Here is a 22165-nt window from a genome sequence, read left to right as displayed (position 1 = left end):
TAACCGGGGGGGGGGGGGGGCAACCTGACAGCCAAACTTTGTCCGCAGAGGAGATGAGAGTTTACTGCACTCTTAAGGTGGCTATCCTCAACCGGGTGGGAGCCACGCCTGAAGGATACAATCAGAGACTCCAGGAGGGGAGGTTAGCTGAAACCGAACATCCCTGCACCCTGGCTCACCGTCTCCATGATTATGCCGTGGGATGGCTGGATCCCGGCACCAACACCAAGGACCGGGTCGTGGAGTTGGTAGTGTTGGAGCAGTTCCTGGAGGCTTTGGGACCAGTTCTGGGACTGTGGGTACGGAGACAGGGACCATAAACCCTGAACACTGCGGTCATGGCTGAGAAATACCAGGCGGCTGAACCCGCTGCACCCTACAAGTCTACCACCTCAGCACCAGCGACCCGCATCGCCCCTGAGAGGGTGAAGGGACTGGAGGGGACGGGACGGCAGCCATTTAGACGGGCTGTGGCTGTGGGAGCTCCTGGTCCGGGAACTGGGACGGGGTGGGCTGTCCCATGGCCGATCGCAATGTCGGGCTGGGGTCTCGGGCGGCCACCACATCGTCGGGGCCCTTTGTTTGCTCCAGTGTTCCAACCTTGCACATAAACTTGTGCAGATTATGGCCGAGGGGAAATAGAATAATTACTAACTAGTTAAACCCCTCAGCCACGGTATAAAAAGCTTGCAGCTCTCTATGTTCCGGGTGGGTGTTCTGGAGGAGAGAACGGGAGAGAGGAGAAAGAGAAACGAAAGTGAAACTAAAGTAAAAAAACAAAACAGTAAGATCAGTGAAGGTGATTGCCCAGCCTGACCTCGGTTTTGTTGTGTTTTTGTGTTCAAGATTTGTTTTATTTAAATCCTTTATTTTCACTCTGTGAGCATGTTTTCTGTTCAAATATTTATTTTTGTTGCGTCTTCTGCCCTGCAGTACCTTGTCTGTTTTGCTTCCTGCATTCTGGCCTGACGTCACCACTTAACCAGCCTGTCACATACCTGTATATTTTTGGTTGTTAGGAAACAAAGATGTCCTTCCCCTGAAAGTGATTTGTTAATATGCTACTTTGGGATTCAAGGCATGCTCTTGCTATTACTTGCAGCAGAAGGTGGGTTTTAAATGACATCTTGAAGCTCTGCAATAGTGCAGAAAGTTAGACAGAAACTTAACTTTCATCAGGTCCCTGAGGGTATTTTGTATTCCCATTCATATGTCTGTGTTTAACCTGGCCCTGCATTATAGTTTCAGCTTTTGTTCTAATAAATACAATTATGTGCAATGGATAAGGCCATATTCACTAAGCATTTAAACTAGTGCAGAAATGTTTTATAAAACACATAATTTACTTGCTATTGGTCATGTGCTTTGTGTGTGTGTGCGTTTTTTTTTTTTTAATTCAGCTGGCCTGCCTCTCAAAATTTGTTGATGTTTAAATGAAATGCTTGTATATGTGTACAAATATATGGACAATACACCTATTACAAACTTTTATCAAGCTAATATAATGTGTTGTATATTTTACCTGGGGTACAAAATGGCCACCTCCTTTTCCTACAGGCAAAGCCCAGTCAACCTCAAATGAATGGCTGAGCTGGTTTAAACAAACTGAAACTGTAATTTGAATTGTAATTTGTTTGTACTTAAATACAATGTATATAAAAATAAAATAAGGTAATTGTTTTCTTATTAATTTTCCTAATAGATGTGATCTCAGAGGTCAGAAGGTCACAAGCCAGTATTTAAACCACCTCAGCATCAACAAAGTGGAGCTGGTATGTGGCTGAAAGAGAACAAGTAGGGTTGGTAGCATTGTTTGAAATTAAACTCTGAATGTTTGAACCTCCTTGAACCTTGGACATTAAATAAATAAATAAATAAATAAATAAATAAATAAATAAAAGGGTATTTTGTGCCTGAAGTTTTGTATGGACTGTGTATTAATCTCAAATGCCTTGCCGGTCACAAATATAACCAGAAAAAAGCACACATATAAGAACAAACAATGCTGCTTTTATTATGGAGAGTGGTCAAGGTTAAAAAGATTTAAAAGCTTACAACTTTATTTAACATGTAAAATGTATTTTGTATGCGACACTGCTTCTTTAATGCAACATGTTTTAATTTGGCATCAGAGAATATGAGCCTACATTATGCAATGCAACCAAGTTTGCTGTATTCAGAATTAAGCTAATGTGAGATGAGTTCCCTTTCAATTTGTTGACGACCAAACAACAATTCTTTTGGGATATGCCTGCCACAGGTCAGGTATTTACTGAGCACTTTATATCAGAGCTGGAATAATCTGCCAGAATCCAGATTGAGCATCTAGTTTTGTAAATACTTTGGCATGCTCTAGTTCATAATTCATTGGTCCTAATGTATGCTCTACACAGGGTAATACACGTCCCTTCATACAAAACATTTTCATTCAGTCTTGTAAGGTCTACGCAGATCCGTGCCTTCTCGTCTGGTTTTGGAACCACCACCATTCCTGCGCACCATTCTTTCAATCTGTTACAAACGGCTGAGCTCTGCTCCATGGGAGGTAATGGGAGAGACACTCTTCTTGGTGTTGACAGGGCGAACAGCAGTACGTGTGGTATAAGCTTAATGTGGTGTTCCCCCTCTGGCATCCCCACTCCATGGAACAGTTTTGGGAACTTCTGTCTGACCACAGATTCTTGATCAGTGCAAACTTTTTCCACATTCATTAGCTCTGTTCTTTTAACAGGACCTAGGACTGTAATGGCAAGGTGACCCAGTAGGGCTGTACGCAGGTCACGAACAACGTACACTTCTTGCAGTGTTGTCAACCCCCCTGCTGACATAGTTGAATGTGTGTTAGAAATTATTTGATAAACAGCCTTTAATGCATAATAATAGCACAAGCACAATGTATGATCCTATATGCTTCATAAAGACACATCAGTCTGCATATTGTTGTTGTTTTTTTTTTGCTTTAAATAATAATAATAATAATAATAATAATAATAATAATAATAATAAATATATACATAATTTATGGAGTTTCATCTATTGTCATATTAAGTAAGGTGCAATCAACTATACGTACCATGTTCTATTTTATAATATACTTTAATGGGAAGTGGTTGTATACAAGGCGATCATGCATACTTCCTTGAGGCAATACCCACGGTGTAATTTTCAGCACTTGACTATACCAACGAGTGTGTGAAATTCCCCTAACTCCTCCTTATGCCTTCTGTTGATCTAATACCACAGGAGTATTTATTAATGTTCCATTACTGTCCCTCATCTTGCTGGAAATAAAAGTGGGCGTGTAGTAAAAAGTTGATTGGCATTTGCTGTACAATGTATCTGAACCCATTTTTGTTCTGGTGTGACCGCTCCCTGGTTATCGTTATCATTCCAGGTGTGACCAGGGCTTTAGCCACATGGCTATAGCAAGACTGACTTAACATTAGACATAGTCTCAAATGTTAGTCTATTTATAAGCAACCGGCCCCTGGTCTATGCGTCAACGCTGCCAGATTGTGTTATTCAGGGAGGTCATACCAGATACTAATTGTAATGTTTTCATTTTGACAGTGTGTCACGTTTCATACTGAGAACTTATCATGATTCTTTGATCTGTATTTCTGTTCACATTTTCTGTGATTTACTTTGATATCTACGTTTAAAATATTTGATTAATTCAATTAGATTGTTGAATTTCTTTTGTGCATCAGTATATATAAATAAATACATTGGATGGTTTAATGATTTTATTTTAAAGTATATGTCTGCAATGAGTCTATTTATTACATTTTACTTTTTTATTTCCAAAGTACATTACGTTTAGCTAGTCTGGAAAATAATTCAAACTAGTCTCACTTTGACATGAAGGGGTGGTAAGATCTGGTTATGGTATTTGTTCTTATTCAGATTAGCTTTGGGTAAAGTAAATTGTCTGCACAAGCCACATAAGATTTCGGCTTTCTAAAAATGCAAACGCGATGGGATCGTATCGGCTTGGGATAACATACAAATGTACACAAAAGGTTTACAGGATTAAACAATAATGTATTTCTGTAAGTATTAGACTAAAGCCCATCTTCTTCTGTGTAGAGCAAAAACTTAAGCATCCTGAAATTAATTATTAATTTAAACCTTGTGTGTACATCAAAAAAAAAAAAAAAAAAAAACATTAATTTTCATTTTTGTACACTGCAGTTATACCTCCTTTCAAATCTTTGTTACATGTTTTAGGACAGTTACTCATGTATATAAATACGTTAACACAGTATTTAGATGTCACAATTCGACGAGATGAATGAGCCCTCACAGGTTGTGAAAGCGCAGCAGCAGCAAACCAGAACATTGCAGTAATGAGGCAGGGAGCTCGCAGTACTGGCTGAAGCTGCAAGGTCACCAAGCGACTTACCACTCCCCGCAGTTGTTCAATGTGGGCGTTGCCGTGGTAGCCATGGACTGAGAGGCGCCGGTGGAAAAGTTGCAGAACAGCAGTGTTGTTGGTGCCAGTTGTGACCAGTCGAAAGCACAAGCCGCCACACGTTGAAATGGAGTATGAAATTGACTGGATTGGTCTTTAAAACAGTGAACGTAGCTAATAGAAATCCAGGGCAGGATCTTCTGAAGGAACAATAATTTGTGCTAGCTCTGGGAGCAGAGGAGGGGCGCTTGATTGCAAGCGAAGAGTAAAGGAATGTTCAGCTGACAGATCTTTGTGGTGGATTAAAAAGAGGAATTATGGCAAGGCAAACGCTGACGACGGGACTGTCGATGTCTTGTTGAAGGAGCTTTAGAGGTTTTATTGGAGGGCCAGTCTGTTTAATAAAGACGCGGACGAGTTGAGAAATTAAGCTGCGGTTTGGACGGTGCTGTTGCTGGGCTGGAAAGAGCAGGAAAGACTAACGCTGGAGCAGCTGAATGATGAGAAGCAGCACCGGAGCAGGTAGGAAAATATTTGATAATATCTTGGGAGCACAGCACAGAGAAGTGACCTCCAGTGAAAGACAACGAAGTGTAGATTAGCGGTGAAGCGTTTGCTACAAAAACGAAATGCTAGTCAGCGAAGGTGCAAGTGATCAGGCTTAAACAGAAAATAGGAACTAATTGACAGGAAATTGGAAGACCTCTGCTGCACGCCCCCTGAACTACGCTAGCTAACATTTAAATACGACGTTTCGGCTGTGCAGATGTTTGATATAATGTGGTTGAATAAAACCTGAGTTGTATCCAATAGTTGGTCTTTCATTTTAATATTGATGTATAATATGTAACCGTCATAATGACTGCCAGCGGCGGTTTTTGGTATGAGTATAACTGCAGCAGTTCTAGTGCTAACCTGTGGAAAAAGTCGGCACATTTACAAATAAACAAATAAACAAATCAATTAAAAATAAAAACCGGAGAAGTCTTCATTAGATACAGAACAGAAAGTATTCACCCCCTTTGCTATGACACTCCTAAATAAGCTCAGGTGCAACCAATTGCCTTCAGAATTAACACAATAAGTTAAATGGAGTCAATCTGTGTGCAATAAAAGTGGTTCAAAAAGTGGTTCACCTGATTTCAGATTAAATACACCTATCTATGTAAAGTCGCACAGTTGGGTAGTGCATTCAAAGCAAAGATGCTACCATGAAGACCAAAGAGCTTTCAAAACAACTCTGGGATAAAGTTGTGGAAAGGCACAGATCAGGGGAGGGGTATAAAAAAATATTTCTATGGGGTATGGGGATGCTTTTCATCGGCAGGGACTGGGAAGCTTGTCAGGGTAGAGGGCAAAATGGATGGAGCTAAATAGTCAAATCCTTGAGGAAAACTGCTTCAGTCTGCAAAAGACCTAAGACTAGGACGGAGATTCACCTTTCAGGATGACAATGACCCCAAGCACACCGCCAAAGTGACACTGGAGTGGCTTAAAAACAAGAAAGTGAGTGTCCTAGAGTGGCCCAGGCCCAGACTTGAATCCAACTGAGAATCTGTGGCAAAACATGAAGATTGCTGTCCACCAACGATTTCCATCCAACTTGATAGCGCTTGAACAATTTTGCCAAGAAAAATGGGCGAATATTGCACGATCCAGATGTGCAAACCTGGTAGAGACTTACTCACAGCTGGTGAGTACCACTAAAGGTGGTACTACCAATTATTGACAGGGGGTGTATACTTATCTGACCAAGACATTTCAGTTTTTTTTTTTTTTTATTAACTTTTGTTTCACAATAAAAATTGTCTTGCATCTTCAAAGTGTTGAGTACGTTGTGTAAATCAAAGGGAAAAAAATCCCATTTCAATGTATCAAGATTTCAGGTTGCAACACAGCAAACTGACAACATCCAAGGGGTGTGTGTGTGTGAATACTTCCTATAGGCACTCTGTGTCTGTCTGTCTGTTTGTGTCTCTCTGTGTAAAAACAAGTAGCTTTTGAGTTAAGGTGAATGAAAGCAATATACAGTGCCTTGCAAAAGTATTCAGACCCCTGACCAATTTTCTCAAATTACTGAATTACAAATGGTACACTGAAATTTCGTTCTGTTCGATATTTTATTTTAAAACACTTAAACTCAAAATCAATTGCTGTAAGGTGACATTGGTTTTATGTTGGGAAATATTTTTAAGGAAAATAAAAAACTGAAATATCTTGCTTGCATAAGTATTCAACCCCAACATATTAATATTTGTTAGAGCCACCTTTCGCTGCAATAACAGCTTTAAGTTTTTTGGGGTAAGTATGTACCAGTTTTGCACACAGTGTCGGAGTGATTTTGGCCCATTTTTCTTGGCAGATTTGCTCCAGGTTGTTCAGGTTGGTAAGATGATGCTTGTGGACTGCAATTTTCAAATAGTGCCACAGATTCTCAATGGGATTGAGATCAAGACTTTGACTGGGCCACTGTAGGACATTCACTTTTTTGTTCTTGAGCCACTCCAATGTTGCTTTGGCCTTGTGCTTGGGATCACTGTCCTGCTGAAAGGTGAATTGCCTTCCAAGCTTCAGTTTTTTAGCAGACTGAAGCAGATTCTCTTGCAGTATTTTGCTCCATCCATTCTTCCTTCAATTGTAACAAGAAGCCCAGTCCCTGCTGATGAGAAGCATCCACACAGCATGATGCTGCCACCATCATACTTCACTGTAGGGATGGTGTGTCTTGAGGCATGGGCAGTGTTAGGTTTTCACCACACATAGAGCTTTTTGGTCAAAACTCAAAGCTCTATCTTGGTCTCATCTGACCATAAAACCTTTTCCCACATCGCAGCTGGGTCACACTCATGCTTTCTGTCAAACTCCAGACGTGCTTTCAGATGGTACTTTTTGAGTAACGGCTTCTTTCTTGCCACCCTCCCATACAGGCCAGGGTTATGCTGAGCTCTTGATATGGTTGACTGGTGCACCATTACTCCACTCCCAGCCACTGAACTCTGTAGCTCCTTCAAAGTTATTGTTGGCCTCTCTCTGGCTTCTCTCACAAGTCTCCTTCTTGTTTAAGCGCTGAGTTTTGAGGGATGGCCTTTTCTTGGCAGTGCCTGGGTGGTGTGATGCAGCTTCCACTTCCTGATTACTGATCCAACTGTGCTCACTAGGATATCCAAACACTTGGATTTTATTTTGTACCCTTTCCCTAATCTATGCATTTGTATTACTTTATCTCTAACTTCTGTAGAACGCTCTTTGGTCATCATTTTCCTTCAGATTCACAGCCTTACCAATGATCCTTCAACAGTGGGGTTTTTATCCAGAAAATGTGACAGCAACTTTAATGGTTCACAGGTGGAGGCCAATGGTAAGGTAATTGTGTCCTCGTTAGGGCAATTTCTTTCATCGGTGCAAACCGGGAGCTTCCACAGCACAGGGGTTGAATACTTATGCAAGCAAGATATTTCAGTTTTTTATTTTTCTTAAAAATATTTCCCAACATAAAACCAATGTCACCTTACAATAATTGATTCTGAGTTTCAGTGTTTAAATACTTTTAAGTACAAGGTTGTCCTGGAAGAAAACTTGCTTCCATCTGCTCTGACAATGTTTCCCAACTCTGATGATTGGTTTTTCCAGCAGGACAATGCTCCATGCCACACAGCCAGGTCAATCAAGGTATAGATGGAGGACCACCAGATCAAGACCCTGTCATGGCCAGCCCAATCTCCACACCTGAACCCCACTGAAAACCTCTGGAATGTGATCAAGAGGAAGATGGATGGTCACAAGCCATCAAACAAAGCTGAGCTGCTTGAATTTTTGCACCAGGAGTGGCATAAAGTCACCCAACATCAATGTGAAAGACTGGTGGAGAGCATGCCAAGACGCATGAAAGCTGTGCTTGAAAATCAGGGTTATTCCACCAAATATTGATTTCTGAACTCTTCCTAAGTTAAAACATTAGTATTGTGTTGTTTAAAAATGAATCTGAACTTATTTTCTTTTAATTATTCGAGGTCTGACAACACTGCATCTTTTTTGTTATTTTGACCAGTTGTCATTTTCTGCAAATAAATGCTCTAAATGATAATATTTTTATTTGGAATTTGGAAGAAATGTTGTCAGTAGTTTATAGAATAAAACAAAAATGTTCATTTTACCCAAACACATACCTATAAATAGTAAAACCAGAGAAACTGATAATTTTGCATTGGTCTCTTAATATTTTCCAGAGCTGTATATATATATATATATATATATATATATATATATATATATATATATATAGGTCTTGATATAGCTTGTGAATAATTATTATTTAGTTAGTCCAATAAAAGGTATCACATCTTCTCTTTGTCTATCATCTTTGGACTAATACGGCTACCATTTCATCTACCACAAAAGGTTTAAAAGATTAAAAAATATTAATTTTTTAAAAATATATATTTTTTTATTTATTTTATGTTCTACAAACCAGTCTGCTAAACACCTTTTAGTTTCCCCAATCTACAATTTGTTGCTTTTCATGCAGATAATGCAATAGACTATTCTTTAGCGGTACATGTAAAATGTTTACGAACGTTGAATGAAGACTTACTGCCTCTAATCTGTTTCAGAATGAATATATTTACATGTATTGCATCATAGTCTATTTCATGGATATGTTCCTTTCAAAGGTTCCCCAGAAGGATGAATATCACTGAGTACCACATTATCTTATATTCTTGTCTCTTCTATATGATATCAAGGGGGGTGGGGGAGTCTTCAAAACAGGCGCTTGGGTCTTGTTGTAAAAGTTTCTTTGCACAATTGGTCCGTATCTTTCTGTTGGTAGGGTTGTAAGTGAGGACCAGAGGGATTCTATCATATGTGTGTTCTATACTGTTATTATATAAAGCATGTTTTCTATGTATATTTGACATGCATGGTTTAGCTTTAATGATGATCTTGTCCTGAAAGCCAGAATTTCCAAAAAACACACATTTCCTCACTTTTGAAAGTCAGGTGACTAAGGAATCGAGTCACCGTAAGCCTTAGAGTGTTTGGAGTTATACTGCAGATAAGAATGATAATCACTTGGTTTGTAGTAGATAATTGTGTTAATAGTGGAATTCAAAACAGTGATGGAAATGTCTAAAAGATAAACGATTGTTGTTTCTGATGTGTTCCACGTGAAATCCAATGGAACTGGGTGGAAATTTGTTACTGACTGAATGAACTGTTTTAAATCCTCACTGGAGTTGGTGGAAAATCCAAAGAAGTCGTCAATGTACCTAAGATATAGTTTTTAGGTGTGTTTCAATTGTATTGCTGTTAAAATTTGTTTTCAATTGATCCCACATAAAGGCAAGCATATGATGGTCCCATTTTTCCCAGTTCCCATGCTAACACCCCTTACTTGAGTGCAAAAATTACCATCAAATGAAAAACAATTAAATGTGAGCACAAGTTCAGACAGTCTCAGAAGTATATCTGTTGGGGGTTCTCTTCACTTGACGAACACAATGTGAAGTACACCTGCTACAACTGTGGTATGGTATCCTGTGGTATTTCTATTCTGATAATCATAAGATCATCCACAGAATTTTTGTATAATTGCAAATCTTGAATAATAGCAAGTTTACTGCACTGTGTTTTCTTTTTAAACAACTGAAGAAGGGCTTTTACCCGAAACATCCTGAAAATAAAAGAGTTAATCTTTTACACCTTTTGTGTACATTTTTAAAAACCTTTTCTTTCATATGCCTTCAATTTTGTACAATGCTGCAATACAGTTTATAGTGACGAAAATGAGGTACAGACTGTACAATAAGAAAAATGAGGTAAAGTATAAGGTTGTAAAAAGTAAAATTGGCTGATACTGCCACGATGTATCGAATATTAAATTTGCTGTGCTTTTAAAAAACTGAACTTACGAGGCGTAGGTAAAAGTAAACTACATAAACCACAATCACTAGCAAAATCAGCGAATGCATCTTGGGTATTGAATGCAGGTTTAAATTGACTGGTAGAACATAGGAATAGTTGTAAGGTTATGCTAGTGTGACGTAGAACCTGTGTGTGTACAGTGTTAGAGCTGAGCTGAGGAGAGCTGAATGCGAGAACACTGAATTGACTGCAAGTGAAAAACACTGCCTTGGAGTATAAAAAATTTAACAAAGAGGCAAAGTTCAATCTACTAAGAAGAAATGCTGTAAGTCTTCTTTCATTATAAAATGTGAGTTAAGGCAGAGTTACCAAACATACCGTGAAACACAAGTTATATTTAAGACGCAGCAACTGGATTACTTTTCCAAAACTGGAATACTTTTCCAGATCCGGAGTTGTATATTTCAGCTTTTATATTGTTGCTTTTAATTTATGTTCTTAAAAATTCCCTATCCCACTGGAACATTGTACCTTGAACATCCATGCTGTGCTTATGGTATTTCACAGTTCCCAATAAGGTTTCATTAAAGTTACATGCTCACTATTTTCTTACACAGTAATCAAGGAAGAGTCATGTGCAGTATCAATATATGCATTTAGATAGTGATTGGAAGTAAAACATACTAATGAATCTGTCACTTATTATAAACTTAAATTTAAAAAGAAAAAAAAAAATCTGTGTTTTATCAGTTGACATGCTGAGGAAATACACTTCTCCTTGGTTATTCATTTCAAAGGATGTCAGGGTTTATTTTTTATTGGTTTTGACAGATATAATTAGGGTTCTTCATTTTTGGTTTTAATTTTTTCAGAATTTCCTGAGAATTTTTCGTGTTTATTTTTGCAATGAACAACTGGGAAAATCTGTATTTCTAATTCTCAACAATGCAGTTGTTTTGGTGCAAATAACAGGCAATATATGTGATATAATAAATGCAGTCTCTCTCATTCATTTTACAGTGCTTTGATACATTATCTAGTGAGTAGCAAATAATTAAAGTAAATATGTTGAAAATTTGCAGGAGTACAAATGTGTGGCACGGCTGCAGCTCCGTCACAAACCAACAACATATGCCAGACTCAAAATTCAGACGACAAATACGACTTCAGATTCAACGACTATTGAGAATCATTTCATTCACAGATAAGACTGTTAGATCAGGGGTGTAGTCTTTTGAAATGCAATTCGGTTTTACAATTGGTAGGAGAGGGAAATGGTGCTGTGATGCCCAGGGTTACATCTCATATCTTCTCCACAGCCAGTGTCATTCTTGCAGGCTGCAGGAAAAACAGGAGCTGCAAAACTGCCAGAGCAATCTTTACATAGTTTCTTGCACTTTTCAGCTTTTATACAGCTGCTCTGTAAATTCTCACTGTTTTAGCTTGCTTTTTTAACAAAGAAAATGTTTATATGCATTGGCTTGTTTAATAACAGAAACAGGCCTACTAGAATACATTTAAAAAGCCTATGCTTCCTTCTAGCATAACGAAAAAAAATCTGTCAACAAACCAAAAAATCTGCTGCTGGTAAATTTAACTGATATGTTTCCCAAATCTAAATATTAATATAAGACTTACAAAAGGCACTGCTATAATTACCAAGAACGGTAATGTGTTAAAGTCCTTCCTAACTATTTATGCAGAAATGTTGTATCAGCTCAAGGCAAAGGAAATCACCTCTGCTTATTCTGAGGCCTGCTTCTGTGTTCAGAAATGTTCAGGCTTCATCCAAATAAGTCCTCTGTGGAAGTCTTCTAAGACCACCAATTTGAGTGACACAGTGTATAGTTAAGAGGAACATGCTTCTGTCAGCACCCAGTCTCCTGGCAGTTGTGGGAAAGCGATATAGTTGACATTGGTACCGAAGACTTATGAACTGCAGTACATGGAACACATAAAAAATTGCTTGAGGCCTACATATTACATTTTGTATGGAACAAGTCATACTAAATTGACTTTTTCAGAAGTGATTTTCTGTCTGTATGCTGTCTAAATACTTTTTTAATGCACTGTAATTACCTGTGCTGTGAGTACTTTGTGCTGGAATTGTGTTTTTATGTGAGGTACTCAGCTGGTCTCCTCAGTAAAGCAGAATACATAGTGTTCCATGGTTTTGTTTTGTTTTCACAGCTAAATCTCCAAGGATTTTTAAGGGCGTGCTATTGTGAATAATAAACTCAATACTTTCTGGTTTAAATCAATAACTGATAAAGAAGCAGGTTTATGTTATATAACCTTGGTACTTACTAAGTACATGAAAGAAATGAAAGACTTGTATTCAATGTCTTTTGTTTTGGATTTTGCATTTAGTTACATGCTGCAATAGACACAAAGAAAGAAGAGGCAGAGGTCACCATGCTCTGTTTTTGTTCTTATTCACAATACTGTTACTGTTAATGCCCTTCTTTCTGGCATGATTATTTCTATCATATTACAGGAAAGGAAGAGCCAATCTAGCTACCCATGGACTTGCACATGTGTATATACAAAAAACAAGGGGGAAAAAAACCTGAACTGATTGATTTGCTTTTTTCCACTAATTTCTTCACAGTTAACAACAAATTCCAAAAATTTCATAGGAAATTTAAAGATAAAAAGATAAAGATAAAAACAAAGTACTATAATATGTATTGTAATCACATAGATATTACTACTCTACTGGCATATATTACCTTATTCTATATTGCATATATCAATAATAAGCAGCAAAAAAGTGAATTACCAGAGATTACAGATTTTACTGACATTTTAGATGGCCATTTTTGAAAAATACTACATAAAATGTAGAACTTGTTGTTTGGAAAAATTGTAAAACAAATATAATTTCAAATAGTATCAACAACACTGTGGATTCACTGCTTTATGGCGCTTTAGAAACTGGTAAACAATGGCTTTATTGTTTTTTTTTTTTATATTTTAAATATTTAGTTTACTTTTTCAATGTTTTGCTTTCCTTTCGTATTGCTTTTGGAATAAATTATACTGTAATACAAACATGCTGGTGTTTTAATGAAACAATAATTAAAAGAAAAAAAAAACTTCTTAAAAGGAATCATGTTAAACTTTAAACAAAAATGCCCTTATGGAAATGTTCCATGGGGTTCATGAGAAAGTGTTGTATTGTTTGGGGTTCCCATGGGATTTAAAGTGAAAGTGTTGTATTGTTATGGGGTTCCCATGGGATTTCATGGGAAAGTATTGTATTGTCATGGGGTTCCCATGGGATTTCATGGGAAAGTATTGTACTGACATGGGGTTCCAATGAGATTTCATGGAAGAGTATTATATTTGCATGGGGTTCCCATGGGATTTTATGAACATACAAAACCACACTAATCAATCAATCAGTCTTTATTTAATTTGCACCTTTCGCAATAAATTGTTGCAAAACACTTTACATAGATAAAATAATACACTGAAAGCTATGAGGAGTAACATAATAAGTTATATTCTTACCCAATTGTTTTGCTTTTTGATAAAGTGATTTAAAATGACACAGTATCTATTTTACAATTTTTCTTTTTTTTTGTCTGAGTTCTAATGGTAGCAAGTACAGAAGCTAAATGTATAAATAAATAGTTGCCCATCACCCTCAGTGCATTTCTATTAGACTGATCAGAATCAACTGAATCTAAGAGGGGAAGATGGCTACTACTTATAATAGGAAATATGCTACAAGTTATTGAATGGTGTAAAGTACATTTAGAAAGTAGGCTTATGCTTAGATGAAATAAATTGTAAATAATAAACCTAGCCATTTGAGAAAAAAAACAACAACATATAGTTCTATTATCAAAAGGAGATGCACAAGAGGTAAAGCTGAGAAAGTGTATTCTATACACAGGTAATTATCCAGGTATGTTTAAACAACAAAAAATCTGCTTTACTTGGTAAGACTTAATGAAAGCAACAATATATATATTGCCATTAATCTGAAAAGGAGTTTAGTTTATTGCAACTAATCATCACTGCACCCAAACAAAATTAAAATCTGTTTTGCTTTTTTATTGTTAGATACAGAAATGTAGGATCGTTCCTTTGTTTTGTATAAGTGGCTTTTTTGCCACAGTCTCTCTAAACAATATGGGTGCTATGTTTTCGTAAATCGTAATCAAGTTCATAACTGTTTGGCTGCTGACATCAATATATGTTTTTTTTTTTTTTTTTTTTTTTTTTTTTTAATATCTTTTTATTATCAGCTTTTAGTTTAGAACAGAAAAAAAAAAAATATTAGCTATTACATGCTGGGTCAGTATCTGGATATATTTTAGCTAGACTTTCTTTAGTCAGATGAGTACCATGTGGAATTTTAAATTGGAAAAGCCTGTGTCTAACACAAGGGGAAGAAGAATGCACACGAGCTAGAACAGACTCCCACTGGTCATCTGAAAAAGTGATGCTCAGATCCTGCTCCCAGAGTGTCTTCACTGTTGTTAATGACTGAAGACTCAAGCCAGCAATAATGTTGTAGATTTTAGATATTAGACCTCTACCATTGGGGTTCAGCTCCAGCAAACTGTCAATAGGGGTTAGAGGAGGCAAGGATGGAAATTGACAATCATTTTTTGGTAAAATGTCTAATTTGTAAATAGTGAAAAAAGTGGGAACAAGGTCAATTAAATTTCCAGGAGCGCTGTTCAAATGAGACAAACACATTATCGAAATATAAGTATCTAATTGCTTTTGCCCTGTTTGAACGCCAAATTTGAAAGATGAATCCATTAGAGAGGGTATGAATAAGTGGTTTAGAGTGGTTTGAGTAAATATGGAGACTGTCTGTAGGCCACCTGAGTGTGGTCTAAATTGAGAGCAGAGAGAGTATTCTGGACTATGGGACTGGAGCTAGATTGACTTGCACATACAGGGATGGAAGAGCAAGCCAAGGCAGATAAGGAGGATGATCAACAGGAGGAGGCTTCTAGATCCACCCAGACGGGCTTCTGTTATCAGAGTTGTGTTCTGTCCAACACGTGATTTTATGAATATTGGCTGACCAATAATAAAAAAGAAAATTTGGTAAAGCCAAACCACCCAAATGTTTCGGTCTTTGAAGAAACATTTTTCGAATACGAGGAACTTTATTTTCCCATACAAATGAAGAGATCACTTTGTCAAGCGAGTTGAAGAAACTTTTGCTAATGAAAACTGGGATATTCTTGGAGAGATACAGAAAACTGGGAAGCACACTCATTTTAATCAGGTTGATACAACCAGCAAGTGACAGGGGTAGAGCAGCAATATTTATGTTTAAAGTAGTTCACCTCATTTATGAATACACATGTTTTTTTTTTATTTTTGAAGCTTTATATGCAATGTAATCATTGCTCACTCTACTTACAACAGAAATGTGCTGAGAATTGGATTGCGATGTTTGAAATGCCTTCTTTTCTTATATTATATGCTTTTGATTACGAAGCCGAGTTGACCTCGGAATAGCTCCAGTCAGGATCCCAAAGGTAACGCTTATATCTTGACATAATGCTCTTGTTTTGCCTTTTTTTATATATAAAGTGCTAGGTGGAGGTTGATTCCTATTTTGTTTTTAATTCACACAGTTAAGCAATTTAAATTTAAATATTACCTTATATCCATCGAGTAAAGCACAATAAATGCTGCACGTGAGAAAATAACGGTCTGTGCACGAGACTTTGATCTTCACTGGAACTGCTTTTTGTGTGACTGAAGCCACAGATAACCGTTAACTGGTGAGTCATTGATACTTTATCAAATAGTTTTATTATTATTATTATTATTGGTCTTAGTAGTAGTCGTTGTCCTCTTAGTCGTAACTATATAGTAACCTCTTGTTAACAAACTTATTAGTTTAATAAACAGTGAGAATGTTTACAAATTCCATTTTATTGTTGTTACCAGGTGTGTTATTTTTGTAACAGATGACTTGTTCGAAGTGTTCAGTATCAAAAATATGTAAACATGGCAACAAATGTGGCTTTTCTGTTACAGGAACAATAAATGCCCTTATGCACTGGGTTAATTCAGATGAGTTATCAGTTGTACCTGCTACAGATCTTTTGGAGAAAGTTAAGTGGGTTCAAGATCATAAGAAAGAACCCACACAAGGGTGGAAGACACATGATGGAAAGGTTTTGGAGACAGATGGTTGGTTTATCTTTATTAAATTTTCTATAATGCAAACTGTTATCATTAAAATATGTTGTCTAAAGAGAATCTATGTAAAAAATTACTAAATTCCCCTGATAGCAGACAATACGTAAACTGTATTTTATAAGTTGAACTGTTTATATATCACACGATAACAGCAGTATCGATGTTTTAATGCAGATAAAAAAAGCACTCTGAAAAAAAAAAAGAACTGGACTTCAGTTTTCACTGTGCACTTAAACGCAAGGTATCCCCTAAAGGATGGGGACAAAGAGAAAAAAGAAAAAGAATTGTGTTTTCTTCAGAGGAAGAAGAAAGAATAGACAGGGAACGAGAGGCTCTGATAAAAAGATAAAGGTAACTGATTGATTCGCGTATAACCTACCTAATTTGCACACTATGTTATTAGAGAATATTGTGTGTGCACTGCCTATTTTTGTGAAAGAGTTTATATTTGTACTGTCTGACTATGATTTCAACCAGTCATTTCCTTATTTCGAGAGAGAGAGAGAGAGAGAGACTTAGTTAGCTGGTGGAGAAAATTGCAGTGCTGGATATATATAGTGGTTACCAAAAATATTAGCACCCTCTTAAATTACATACTAGGCTACAAACTTGTAGTTTGTAACTTGTAAAATAAAATAAATAAATAACCATGCATTAACGGACAAACACTGTAAATATGTAAGAGGGTACCAATACTTTGGTGACACCACTGTATGGATGAGCACCTGATTTGTTTCATTTAATTTGTTTGACAATTTGTATGTGATTGTATGATATTGTATGATTATATGATATATATATATATATATATATATATAATATATATATATATATATAATATTTATATATCTAATTGTCATAAAAGTAGTTTAGGTATAATAATGTATATTTTTTTAATATGATTTGAAAAAAAAAATTTTTATAAGGTTTGTTTGTTTCTTTTTTTTTTTTGTCTGTCAGGCATGGCAGTGAAACGGAGAGGTGGGAAAAGGATGTGTTTGTGTTCTGACTAGTGGCTGTGCGGAGAGGGCCTATGAGATGTACTTATATTGTGGAAGGACCCCGAAGGCCCTATGGCTACTTCAAATTAACGAGACCCAAGCTACGTGCTACGGATGGACCAAGCATGGCTGGAGAAAACCGCAACATAACGAGAAAAAGAAAGAACAGATTATTTTTTGCAGTGGGGGAAAAACTTGGGCAGACCCCGATTATTGTATAGGGTAGTGAGGGAACGCATGAGCATAGGACGGAGACCCGGGCTGTGCAGGTAGTGACAGTCAGGGTACACGTTGCAGAGTTAAGCACCTTTGTCTTGTAGTCTTATTACTGTGTTTTATTTTCCCTTTTTCTTTCGCCTTTTGTCTTTTAAGATTATTATTTACAAAGCTCCTGCAAGTGCTTCTTCATTGGACTGTGTAGCTGTATTGGTATAACCGTGGACTTGTAAAAGATCTGAAAAGTTAAGGCAGTGGCCATATTATCTATTAAGAGTGCCACTTAGTCCAGGAAAATTATTAAAACTGACATGGAGCATTCAAATAATAAAAACATTAAAATAAAATGAAGTAGCCATTTATAGGAAATACAGACCATTCAACCTTACCATTTCTTTGTTTTTTTATTTCAGCAAAAGTGCAGCAACAGTTTCCGAATGTGGAGAAAACTGCCATAAAGACCACAATGGCATACAAACTAAAAGACACACTCACTCACTGCAACACTAGAGTCCAGCAATCTTTTAAATAAAAATGGAATCATGTTTTTTTTTTTTTTTTTTTTTTTTTTTTGTTATGTTAAATAAACTAATAATAATCTGAAATGCATTTTATTATTGTTTACCTGTTTTTTTTTTTTTTGTCAAAATAAAATATTATTTAAATAGATCATTTTACAGTTAAATATAATTAAACTGAAAGACATACACATTTTTAATTGTATAAATAGGTGTTTTAAAGTTTTTTGTTTTTTTTTAGCGTAGAAGAAACCCTCATGAACCCCATGAGACCCAAAACATACCCCACAGTAACACCACTGAAATCCTATGAGAACCCCATTAATCTCATGGGAACCCCTTTGGAATCCCATGCGAACCCCTTGGGAACCCCATTGAAAACCCACGTGAACACTATTAAAATCTCATGGAAACCCCATTAAATACCATGAAATACCATGAGAACCCCTTTAAAATCTCATGGAAATCCAATTCAAATCCCATGAGAACCCCATTAAAATCCCATTGGGTAACAAATTTAAAATCATGGCATTTGCATGGGTCCCAATTCACCATGGGAATCTCACAGAATTTTTTTAAAAATTTTCCCATGTGAGTTTTCCATAAGGGTGGTTAAAGAAACAATTTACTGAGAAAATTATGCAGTTGTTAACAATACTATTATGCTGTGTATGGGTAGTTATTTTGTTACATAACTTATCAGGCAATTTCACTGCCTTCATGCTTTATAGACAGTAAACTTGAATTATAAAAGAACCCATCAATAATACAGTAATCAAAATGCATGACAAATTTTAAAAACATATTCCTTACAAGACATATAATATAATTACATGCTTTGTTTTGATTCAGTGAAGTGATTGGGTATGCTAATGTAGACAGCACTTTCAAATAGACCTCAACCCTCATTCAAGAACCGCAGAGTGTCTTGTATGTTGGGAACATTATCGCACAATTGAGATGGGATGGTATGAAATTTGCACAGTATGATAGCCATGGTAACCTTAATATCACGGTATACAGTACATCATGCAAGTTATTAAATAAAGGCTTAAAAGAAGAAAGACTAATGTAAATCACTTAAATTACCGTAATTCACAAAAATAAAACCAACAAAACACACTTCCTTTCATGGAATGATTTACATATTCGGTATTTAAATCATTCCATGAAAATAACTTGGTACGTTTCTTTTTATAAAGACAATCAGAATAATTAAAAAAAAAAAAAAAAAAAAAAAAACACTAAAGTTGTACACTCAGTGTTATACTACAACAGTATTAAGATCTATTATTGCTCAAAATGACGTGGTGCCGTAGTTTGTATTTTATCGTATAAAATTAAATAAATAAACAAATAAATACTTTGCTTAGCGGATGGCAAATAGAATTGGGAAACAGTCGGTCTTTTGCTTAAAACACAAACATGTACCACAGGTTATTTAAGGTTATTTAATACTAAAACGTGTTATTGGATTTACATTTACGACATTGCACAAGTTAGCTTGCAATGATTTTTACACATCAAGTAAGCTTCCAATCATTATTACACATAAGGAGTTTGTAAAAAATAAAAGAGAGTTGAGGGAGAGAAGAGAGTCCATGTCACAGAGACGGCCGAAGTGGGCGGTGTCAGAACCAGGAAGAGGAATGAAATACACAGACAGTACGGATGAGTTGAAATGATGGTGGCGGTTGCTGGCGCCGGTTTATTGAAAAATAAAAGGTTTAAACAAACACGAAAACACAGGACACGGCACACGTTGCCAAAACAAAAAGGACTAGACAGACAAACACGGTGAGCAGATACTTTACGTTGTTGTTGTTACTATTATTATACTTATTATTTTCTCTGTCTCCAATCCCGTTCTCCACTCACCGAACACCCAACAGCGAGTATGTGAAAACGTGCATCTATATATACTGTTGTGCTGGGATTTAATTACTAATTAATTATTCACTTGAATCCCAGCACGTGAATTAATAAAGTGCAATTCCCCATGCTTACATATTATTACTTTTTACTTGCACGTGAAGTACTGTGCAATCCTTGTGCTTAAATACACATATGCATTTTAAACACTCGTGTTACACAGACCCGTTAATATCCTGTGTACCAATGTCTATACACCAACATTTAAACACACCACACGCAACACATAACAGATAATATACACAGTGGCTGGAACTTTGTCACATATACCCCCCCTGTGCAAAGCACACATGGCCTCAATGGCCACCTCCCCCCTTAAAAGCCAAAAGTCCCGCACAAAGTCCTTGGCCAGGACCGAAGGCTTCCAGGGGCCCACAGGTCGTAAGGCTGTCAGAACCAATGCTGACAGCGGGGTGGTATACTCCTGACAGGGTGGTTCTGGCAGTGGAAAGGCCGCTTGTTCTTCTTCGGAGCCGGCAGCTCCCCTTGGTGGGGCTTCTACCATTGTTCTTCCAGCAGTGAAGAAGCTGCAGTGGGAGCAGGTCTCCGGACCTCCCCACGATCTCCGGCAGCGAAACTGCTGCTGGGGTTGGTGGTCTCCAGACCTCCTCCCCCTTCTTCGTGGCTGGCAGCTCCCCTTGGTGGGTTCCGGCCACAGTACTTCCGGCTGTGATGCGGAGCAATGGGCAGCCCCAGGCGATGCGGAGCAGCAGGAAACCCCAGGTGATGGGGAGCGGCGGGCAACCCCAGGCGATGCGGAGCGTCGGGCAACCCCAAGCGATACGACGCGGCGGGCAACCCCAGGCGATGCGGAGGCATCCTTGGGCGAAGCGTGGCAGGCATCCTTGGGCGAAGCGAGGCTGGGAGTCAGGACAAGCTGGGGTCCGGTGTTGGCCCTCTTTTCGGCCACTGCGGCCGGGAGGTTCTTCCCCGTGCTTCCCTCAGCAGCCGATGCAAGGGCTGCTGAGGTCCGCCAGCATCTAGTCCTGGTCCTTCTGGTGCAGGGAGAGGCAGCTCCTGCTCCTTTCCCCCTGATGGAGGTGGAGGCAGAGGAAGCTGCAGCTCCTCTCCTCGTGATGGTGGGGGAAGTGCTACCAGCAGGCATTCACCCTCTGCTGGTGGGGGAAGTGATACCAGCAGGCATTCACCCTCTGCTGGTAGACGGGGACCCAGCAGGCATTCACCCTCTGCCGATGGAGGTGGCGGAGGCAGAGCCAGCTCCTGCTCCTCTACTCCTGCCGATGGAGGTGGCGGAGGCGTGTAGTCTCCTGCCAGTGAAGGTGGCGGAGGCAGAGGCAGCTCCTGCTGCTCTGCGCCTGCCGGTTGTGCTGGGATTCAATTACTAATTAATTATTCACTTGAATCCCAGCACGTGAATTAATAAAGTGCAATTCCCCATGCTCACATATTATTACTTTTTACTTGCACGTGAAGTGCTGTGCAATCCTCATGTTTAAATACACATATACATTTTAAACACTTGTGTTACACAGACCCGTTTATATCCTGTGTACCAATGTCTATACACCAACATTTAAACACACCACACGCAACACATAACAGATAATATACACAGGGGCAGGCACTTTGTCACAGTCCATTACCTCCCTGGTTTAAACAAAGCATACTGGGATGGCTGGAACAACTTCTACTGGCGCCGGTTAGAGTCAGTCACGAGCACCTTCGTCTTATCGGGTCAGCTGCAACGAACCTGCACAGTTAATATGGAGCTGCATACTAAACTCTACCCTGGTTAGTACAGTACTATCTGGAGATCATCTCCAGCTGTGTAACAAGTTAGTCCCAATTGACGAGGAACAGCACTGGGGATCATCCGATCACGGCGTTAGTATGGAACACGGATGTTATAGCCTGGAAATCAGAATTGAGGAGTGGGAAATAAAAATATATATATATATATATATTTTCTCATGGCATCAATATACTTCTGTGGGATCATATTTAAAGAGGTCTTTATTGCATTATGCAAGGTAAACTGACTAGTTTGTGAGTTAATACATTTATAACATACA

This window comes from Polyodon spathula, chromosome 14 (assembly GCF_017654505.1).
Source record: "Polyodon spathula isolate WHYD16114869_AA chromosome 14, ASM1765450v1, whole genome shotgun sequence".
Lineage (NCBI taxonomy): Eukaryota > Metazoa > Chordata > Actinopteri > Acipenseriformes > Polyodontidae > Polyodon > Polyodon spathula.
This window is presented reverse-complemented; position numbering follows the sequence as displayed.